Source organism: Mus caroli, unplaced genomic scaffold (genome assembly GCF_978045245.1).
Source record: "Mus caroli unplaced genomic scaffold, Mus_caroli_1 scaffold_16, whole genome shotgun sequence".
In the NCBI taxonomy this organism is placed as follows: Eukaryota; Metazoa; Chordata; class Mammalia; order Rodentia; family Muridae; genus Mus; species Mus caroli.
In genome coordinates this window covers 31,471,685-31,481,513 of record NW_028227271.1, presented here as the reverse complement: position 1 = coordinate 31,481,513, position 9,829 = coordinate 31,471,685, and the positions used below count along the sequence as shown (strand labels likewise).

The 9,829-nt window shown below is 39.6% G+C and overlaps 1 non-coding gene and 1 pseudogene across 1 annotated transcript; both read right to left on the bottom strand.

The window, feature by feature from the left end:
- Nucleotides 1-3,945: 3,945 nt before the first annotated feature.
- Nucleotides 3,946-4,012, bottom strand: LOC115029442 (U7 small nuclear RNA; annotated as a pseudogene).
- A 14-nt stretch (nucleotides 4,013-4,026) lies between these two features.
- Nucleotides 4,027-4,085, bottom strand: LOC115029433 (U7 small nuclear RNA). Its single transcript, XR_003835013.1, has one exon. It is a non-coding gene; the product is annotated as a U7 small nuclear RNA (small nuclear RNA).
- Between the last annotated feature and the right edge of the window lie 5,744 nt (nucleotides 4,086-9,829).

Below are 9,829 nucleotides of genomic sequence, written 5' to 3'. Positions count from 1 at the left end.
GAAATTTAGGGTAGGATAGATCTTTGAAATCTATAACAGATACTTGTAATACTAAAGAAGCCTGGTGTCACAGGTAGCCATATGTCCCTTCTCTTTGTGTAGACAGCGGGCCTCTTAAGTTTTGAGTTTAACTACCAGAAATCCTCTTACAGTCCAGGTTGAGCCCATTTTTGGATATCTGGAGTGCCTTTTGGGGTATGGGGAATTGGAGTTACATTTGGGCCTGACAGAGGCCAAATATTCTATGTCTTTATTTTTGCTATAAACTCATTCTTATAATCTGGTAAAAAGGAAGCTGCCTGGGAAAGAAGGCAATCTTCTAGAGAGAGGGGGGGCTATAGTTGGTAATACCATTGAGGAAGAAATCCTGGGGTAATATCAAATCTACTCTGCTTGCCACTATGACTCAGGTCTGACTTATTTTTACCTGGCCTTCTGTATTTGACACATCACTTGCATAGTGGCATAGTATATTTAAAGTTAGAATAAGGAAGATCACTGTGTGACTGAAGAGGTCAAGGTATCTTAATCAACTGATACTGTGTTCACTCAAGTATTGACTTTTTGACCTTAGGGATGTTGATGATTCTTAATTAGAATCAACTTCCTTATACCTAGATGATCGAAGTTTTAAATTCTATAATACTTTTACAGAGTAATTTAATCTTTCAGTGGTGTTCTTGTTTGTCTAGTCCCATGTTGGAGCAATCTTTTACCTTAGGGGGGAAATCTTATCACATAAAAATTATTTTCTTTCTCTTTAATTTTTATCAAAAACACATTTTACACCTATAAGTTTATATTTTAATTAAATGGCTCCCTCTAGTTTTACAAAGTTTCTTGAAATTTTTACACACACACACACATATGTATATATATATATATATATATATATATACACACACACACACACACATACATAATATTCACCCACTATTAGCCTCCTCAATCTCTTCCAAGATTTTTCTCCACCTACCCTTTCCCAGCTTTATGTCACCTTTCCTTTCTTAATCACCCACTAAGTCCCAATTATTGCCGCACACGTGTGCATGGATATGGGGGCCGTTCCCTGTCTTATTTTTGCTTACAAGATCCTGAAAAACTTTTACTTTTAATAAAATGATTATATTTAAATAAAGGCCTGGGAAGCTGGGGCTGAAATTGGGAAGCATAGACATCATATTCCAAATAGCAAACATTCATAAACACAGACAAAACAGGTTACATGTGAAGGTGCACACAGTTAAGTTAGTGTAAAAGAGAAAACATATTGAGGTCATAATGGGGCACATTAGCATCACCAGCAGCCCTTCAGATAGTTTTGTGTTTCTTTGAGTGGGTGAACCAGGTTTTTATATTTTTCAGGGCAGGAGGATGAGGCAGGATCAATCTACATCACCCTAGCTGTCCTGGAACTCACCATGTAGACTTTTATCTGTCTGCCTCTGTTGCCCAAGTGCTAATACTAGGATGTGTGTGCCACCATGCCCAGCATGCTATTGGTTTTTATGACCATTTTTTTCCAGATTTTAAAATTGTGTCATATCTTGGCTTGACAAAGGTAAGGACCCTGAAAAGTCTGTTGTTAGCAGCTAAAAATTATCTTAGAAGGCTAGACTGGTGGCTCATTGGCTTAGAGCACTTTCTTCTCCTGCAAAAGAACCAGGTTTGACTAGAATACCCACATGGTGGCTCACAACCATCTGTAACTCCAATTCCAGGAGATCCAACACCTTGCTCTCAATCCATGGGCACCAGGCATGTACACGGAACATATACATACATGCTGGCAAAATTATATACATATACATATATATATACATATATGTGTGTACATATACACATATATATGTATATATGTACATGTATATTAAATTTTTAATTATTTAAAAATGTATATAGAAACATACATACATGCACACATCTTAAAATTAAGCATATACCAAGACTAGTACTCAGTAACTTTAAAAGATGTTTGTACTGGCTGGTTTTGTGTGTCAGCTTGACACAGGCTGGGGTTATCACAAAGAAAGGAGCTTCAGTTGGGGAAGTGCTCTATGAGATCCAGCTGTGGGGTATTTTCTCAATTAGTGATCAAGGGGGAAAGGCCCCTTGTGGATAGGACCATCTCTGGGCTGGCAGTCTTGGGTTCTATAAGAGAGCAGCGCTGAGCAAGCCAGGGGAAGCAAACCAGCAAGGAACATCCCTCCATGGCCTCTGCATCAGCTCCTGCTTCCTGACCTGCTTGAGTTCCTGTCCTGACTTCCTTTAGTGATGAACAGCAATGTGGAAATGTAAGCTGAAGAAACCCTTTCCTCCCCAATTTGCTTCTTGGTCATGATGTTTGTGTAGGAATAGAAACCCTGACTAAGACAACGTTTAAATGAAGTAGACACAGATTTTGTTATTCAGTTTTCCTTAGGATGTAAAATCAGAACAGTTACATGAAAACAATTATTATAAACACATCCTAGCCCACTAACATTTGTACGGGCTTGTAAACATTTGTGAGCAGTGAAATAAGGAACTCAAAAAAAAAAAAAAACACCTAATACCATCACGTTTCATCACTGTTCCATAAATAAAATTAAGCTACAAGATTTCTATCTAAAGGGCACAGAGCTTGACCTAGACTTTGAGAGGGGACCAGTGGGAACAAAATCTAGAAAGCAAAGTTTACAGTGGCGCTTAGGTCAGAGGAGTGAGGAAAGTTCTCACTCTCACAAAGAGGGAGGCAGGAACAAGAAGGGGTGGCTTTGAGTATGAAGTTCTCAAGTATGTAAGCAGGTATTTGTCTACAGGGGGACAGCCTTAGCATTTCGGGTGGCTGTACTGTGGGGAGGTGTGACATTATTAAGCTGGAGGCATTTCTCTAAGTCCTGTGACTATCTGGGACTCTTCAAATCAACTGAGGTCAGTTTTCAGGATGTTTGCTAGCAGCGTTGGGGAGCAGGGCTTGCAAACTGTAATCAGCCATAAATCTGCTGTGAGGGAGAGTGGAACCTGTCACCCTGGAAAGCCCTGAAATCAGGGGTCTGTGGACTAGTCAAGCAAGGAAGAAAAATGGCTAGAAAAATGACAGTTGTGAATGCTCCCAGCCATACACTTAGCCCTCTCCCTCTCACCACAAAAAAAAAAAAAAAAAAAAAAAAAAAACCTCCCACCATCAACATTGCTACCAACTGATAAATGCCAGGTCAGAGAAGATAGGAGACCTGAGTGAGAGAGTAGCTTCCAGAAAGCAGCAAGTCAGCCCTTTCCCCTTAAACAGGGGCCAAATAGAATTTAGTTTTACCTTCCTTCCTCAGGTAACCAAGGAAGTGAAAGAAGGAAGCTTGACTATAGGGAGATCATTATCTACTGCACAGAATGCAGGCAATAGTAAAGGGATAGAATCTTAGACAAAGTTGACATCCATTAAGGATAGTAGAGACTCCTAATAGTGGCTATCTACTAGAGAGAGACATCCTATTTTCTGAATCCAGTAGATCTGGGGGAAAAAGGAGAGAAAGAGAGAGAGAGAGAGAGAGAGCAGCAGCCATCTTGATAACCTTAGAGTTCCCCACACCACAGTGACCAAACTCATATTCCAAGCAGTCCAGGAATCTGTTGTTCTGAGCAAGGCTTAGACAGGTAACTGACTCAGAACTAGGGTTTGTGATCAGTGTTATGGAAGGAAGTGTTCTGTTGAGCCTAGGGAGACTCACCAAGGGTCTACAGCTGGAGAGTAGAGTAGACATAAATATATTAAAAGAAGGATGCTAAGAACCACCCTCGGCTTGGAGAGGGGGGACCTGAGAAAGGGATGTTTGGGAGCAGCTGAAGAAATGACTCAAGGTCAGTGCTAGGTGCAAGCTGACAGCTCTGTAGTCTGCTCAAGATAGCTCCTTAGCTCTGTAGATAGTGCTTGGCTCTGCTCATAGACAACTCTATTTGAGATAAGTCTTGAGTTTTCTAACCAAAGTCAGAAAACCTGTTAGAAAAAAAAAATTCTAAAAAAGCTGTAATAGCTCTCTAGGAGAGCTTTTGGGTTTTCCAACCAAAGTCAGAAAACTCACCAGAAAAATTCTAAAAGAGCTATACTAGCTCTCCAAAGAGCTCTCTCTAGGTAGCTCTCTCTGACAGACCAAAGCCGGGTCTTTTATTTGCATATCAATTTATTCATATATCCCAGGTTGCCTTTTGCTTACTCCACAAATCAGCATGTTATGACCTCAGCCATTTGATTCATAGAAAAGATAACAAGTATATATCTTTTAAACATAGCAAATGAACTCCGAGATCTACCTGCCTTTGTAAGCACAAACACTAAGCTTAACTAGGTGAGATCCGGCTCTGAAATCACCACTCCCACCATGCCTGGACTTAAACTCGCTCTGTCCCAGGCTAACCTTGAACTCAGAAGTTTGCCTGCCTTTATAAATACTCTTTCAGTTCTTCCACAACCTTTCAAATTTTTTAAAATCTAGGCTGCTGCTACCAGCAATTACCACCTACATTTGCGGTAAGTCTTCTCTCATCAATTAAGCCAGCCAAGATAATTCTCCACAGAAGCACTCACAGGCCAACCTGATGTATACAGTTCAGTTGTAGCTCCCTGCTAAGTGACTCTAAAGTGTGGCAAGATGATAAGAGAAATCAAGTTTCATGTTCACTGGATGTGAACATGTATATTGGTCAATGGATTTGTGCTAAGAGACTCAGGTGTCTTGTTTTAAGTTGCTTTGTAAGAACTAGATATATTAATGTGATTATAGAAATCATTTCACTATATCAAACACACTACATGCTTTAAATGCAGTCAATAAATTAAAAATACAATCCAATACCAACATGCAAACAGGTGTTACATCTCAATTCGTTAACAAACTATTCAGATGAAATTAAACACTTACAATATCACCCTAAAGAGCAAAATTCTTAGTAACAAATTTAACCAAGAGAGTGAGTAGTATTTATAATTGCAGTATGATATTCCCTTATTATAATATATTGGAGTACCCTATTTAATATGATTATTTATATGTATATGTATACACACAAGAATGTTATTCATCCCTTTTTTTTTCTTTTTCCTCTCTCTCTCTGGCCCAAAGATTGATTGATTGATTGATTGATTGATTGATTATGTATAAGTACACTGTAGCTGTATTCAGACACCCCAGAAGAGGGCATCAGGTCTCATTACAGATGGTTGTGAGCCGCCATGTGGTTGTTGGGATTTGAACTCAGGACCTTCAGAAGAACAGTCAATGCTCTTAACCTCTGAGCCATCTCTCCAGCCCCAATGTTACTCATCCTTAAAACCCTATCATTTGCAACAGTGCAGATAAGAACTTAGAAAACACTGCACGTAGTGTCATAAAATCTTAGAAGCGTAAGCATGCATGGGGTGTAAAGAAAGTATTTTAACTTACCAAAGCAGAGTAGAACAGTAGGTATGGGGAGATGAGGGGTCAGCTATACAGCCAAATAAGTTACAGAGAGCTAAACTTTGCCATAGAGAGTCTTGATTTTTTTTGAAGATTTATTTATTTTATTTTATGTATCTGAGAACACTGTAGCTGTACAGATGGTTGTTGGGAACTGAATTTTTAGGACTTCTGCTTGCTCCAGTCAGCCCTGCTTGCTCCAGCCCAAAGATTTACTTATTATTATAATTAAGTACACTGTAGCTGTCTTCAGGCACACAAGACAACGAGTCAGATCTCATTACGGGTGGTTGTGAGTCACCATATGGTTGCTGGGATTTGAACTTAGGACCTTCAGTAAAGCAGTCAGTGCTCTTACCCACTGAGCCATCTTACCAGCCCGCCATAGAGATCCTAATTAACACTGTGTTGTATGCTTGGAGTCTGTTAAGAGGTGGCCAGGTTTTAAGTACGATAAAGGAAGTGTGTAGGATGATGGGTATATTAATTAGCATCATTGTGGTAATTTATTTTTAGCCATGTGGTTTTCATGTGTGTGCTCTTGTTTGTCAAGTACACCTCAATAAAACTAGGCCCATGTTAGCATACAGGCATTATTGAGTTTTGAACTACCTTTTGAAAATTTACAAGGGTTTTCTTTCTGGTCTTTTAGGATCTGTGATGCTTAGCAGATGTGTGCAGCAGAGCCAGCTAAACCATGACTTGAGACCTGCAGGGTCTTTGAACCCCAGGCATTTATCAGTTCACACGGGTATACACAAAGCCATAAAAACTACCATTAATGTCTATGCATACTAATTTGGGGTTCAGCATTTGAGTTCAGTCTTTTGAGTTATTTCTTGCTAGTGCCACCTATGCCTGAGATGTCAACAGTAGGGGTCACTGCAGAGAGATGGACTGACAAGAGAATTCAGCTCCACAGTACTTCTGTGTGTCTGCTTTGGATGTTGTGAGTAATTCTGTGCCAGCCAGGACAGTAAACAAGGCTCTGCTGTGTAGACCACTGGATCTTTCTGTTTGCCCTTGAATCATGGCTGACCTTGTCAACCGAAGCCTTTGCTTTCTTCCTATCAACAGCCATGTCTGTAATTCAGAATATCCCTTAGCTCTGATTACATAAGTAAGCAGAGTTCTGTGTCCAGATGGGATTAATAAATTAGATTACTGCGCCCCTTGAAGTCAATGAGTTCTCCTCTAATTGGCTTATAGAGATAGAGAAGCACTCATATGAATAGGCTAGCCTTCAGATATTCCAGGAAAACCAGAAAATTGAAATGTAATACTTTTAATGTACTCAGTACAAAAGGTATCCCTGCAGAGGCCAACTCAAAGAAAGTAAAGAGACAACTGGATGCTTTGGAGAGACCTGCAAACCACATGTCCAATAAGAGAACACATACCTAAGTCTATGAAGGCTCTTACAGCTCTGCAATGAAGACACAAGCCAATTGAGAATAGGCCATGGACTTTTACATTTCTTCCAGCTGTTGATTTTCATTGTCCACATGACCAATAAACACACTGAGAGGTGATGAAAATCAGTTATCATCGGAGACATGCAGATTAACATCACAAGGAGGTGACTGGTCATCCACCAGGAACTGATACCAATGATAAGGAGAGAGTATGAAATGGCATGGGGGCCATATTAGAAGGGAAGTTAGCCTCTTATTCAAATCTTTTTTTAAGCTTATTTATTTTATTGTATCCAATTCAAGTCTTATTTTTTAATTAATTTTTATTAGGTATTTTCCTCATTTACATTTCCAATGCTATCCAAAAAGTCCCCAATACACTCCCCCCCTCCCCTACCCACCCGCTCCCACATTTTGGCCCTGGCATTCCCCTGTACTGGGGTATATAAAGTTTGCAAGTCCTATGGGCCTCTCTTTCCAGTGATGACCTACTAGGCCATCTTTTGATACATATGCAGCTAGAGTCAAGAGCTCTGGGGTACTGGTTAGTTCATAATGTTGTTCCACCTATAGGGTTGCAGTTCCCTTTAGCTCCTTGGGTACTTTCTCTAGCTCCTCCATTGGGGGCCCTGTGATCCGTCCAATAGCTGACTGTGAGCATCCACTTCTGTGTTTGCTAGGCCCCGGCATTGTCTCGCAAGAGACAGCTATATCTGGGTCCTTTCAGCAAAATCTTGCTAGTGTATGCAATGGTGTCTGCGTTTGGAAGCTGATTATGGGATGGATCCCTGGATATGGCAGTCTTTAGATGGTCCATCCTTTCGTCACAGCTCCAAACTTTATCTCTGTAACTCTTTCCATGGGTGTTTTGTTCCCAATTCTTCAAATCTTAATCTGTGTAATTTATGACCCAGCAGTGTTCCTGGCTGTTGCCTAAAAAGAAATAGAACAGCATTTGTATGCACACTCTACACTGATGTTCATATCGGCTGTGTTCATAATAGCTACAAAGGGGAAATGGCCCAGGTGTTCGTCCACTAATGAATAGAGATGCCGAATACATATGCAAGGGAATGCTGTCAAACAATAAGAAAGCTATAATGCCAGCTCTACTGCACAGATGAACCTTAAAGGAATCTTGAACCTAGACAGATGGCTTAGCAGTTAAGAGCACTGGCTGCTCTTCCAAAGGTTTGCTTGGTTGGTTTCCCGGCACCCATATGGTGGCTCACACCCACCTGCAATTCCAGCTCCTGGGCATCAGACAGCCTTCTCTGGCTTCTGAAGGTACTACATGCATATGGTGTCTAGGTATGCATGAAAGCAAAATACTCATACACGTGAAATAAAAATAAAATAAATCTTAAAAGGGACAGAATCAGATGTGTATATATAAGAAACAGGTCTGTTCCTATAAAATGTCTGCAAGAGAAAGGTCAGTGGAGTCAGAAAGGAGTTTAGGGGCTGCTCAGAGTTGTGGGTAAATTAGAATTTATAGAGTTTCCTTGAGGTGACAAAATGTTACAAAGTTACATTGTGGCCTTTTTTATACCACTATATGGATAAAACAAAACACTAATTATACACTTTACTGTTAAAACAGTAACTCTTTGAGTTATATTTCAAAATACTAAAAATATTTTAAAAGTTAATTTAAATAGACTCACATTTAGGTAAATGCTACCCGTTGAAGCTATTTTTATCTTATTAGGGATAAGCTTTATATTCTGATTTGTCAGTATTTGGTAAAATTAAAATATATTTTTATTCTACTTGGAATATGTTCTTCTTAAACAAATATAGGTCTATTGACCAAAGAATTGGCATTCCTATGTCTATGAAAAACAGAAATCAGTGTAGAGCAGCCTAGATGGCTTCACATAGCCTATGCTGCTCCCAAACTTATTTATAGCCAAAGATGACCCCAAACTCCTGATTATCTTGTTCCCAAGTGTTGGTACTACAGGTTACACCCCCACACCAGGCTCAAATTTGTATTTGAATAAAACCATTACAATTATGAAGTTGCATTTTTGGCGTTATGTTGTACTTTGTTGGTTTGACAGTAAGTTCTGAGCTTTTTAGGTTACTAAACAAAACTGAGTAAAGTAATGGATATTCATTGGGATGTCTGCATTATTCCTAAACAAAATAGAAATACTCAAACACAACATGGCTTACTTAGTGATACTTGGAACTTGAAATTTTGCTTGTTTGTTTGTTTTTCAAGATAGGGTTTCTCGGTGTAGTCTTGGCTGTCCTGGAATTTACTCTGTAGACCAGACTGCCCTGGAAATCACAGAAATCTACCTGTTTCTGCCTTCCAAGGGCTGAAACTAAAAGCATGCACCACTACTATCCAGCAAGCTTTTGCTTCTTTTTTTTTTTTTTTTTTTTTTTTTTTTTTTTTTTTTTTTTGGTTTTTCTGAGACAGGGTTTCTCTGTGTAGCCCTGGCTGTCCTGGAACTCACTTTGTAGACCAGGCTGGCCTCAAACTCAAAAATCCACCTGCCTCTACCTCCCAAGTGCTGGGATTAAAGGCGTGCGTGCGCCACCATGCCCAGCTGAAGATGCTAACTCTTACTTTCTGCTTGTATCCTATAAGTGTCCTACCCATTATATCTGTGGCCTAAGGACATGTTTGTCCTTTGACCAATATTTATCTTTTAACTGTATACTGTTTATTTCTGCTCAAAGTTTTAAACGTTTTAGTCAGATTTGTCTCCTTTATTGTCTGGCTTCTACATTTCCCCCTTAGTCAGGTTTACACTAGGTTAAATTGTCACTTTTATCTGTGCAGAGAGAGGGTACTTTATAAATGTGTCAGAAAATTATGGGGCAAAGCTCCGAGGGGACTTTATTCTAACAGTAGAATTATGGGCAATTTTAGTCACGAGACAACAGACAGGACTGCAACCACAAACGACAGACAAACGGAAGTGGAGGGTTCAAAGTTGGCCTCACTTTTGGTCAAATTAATTG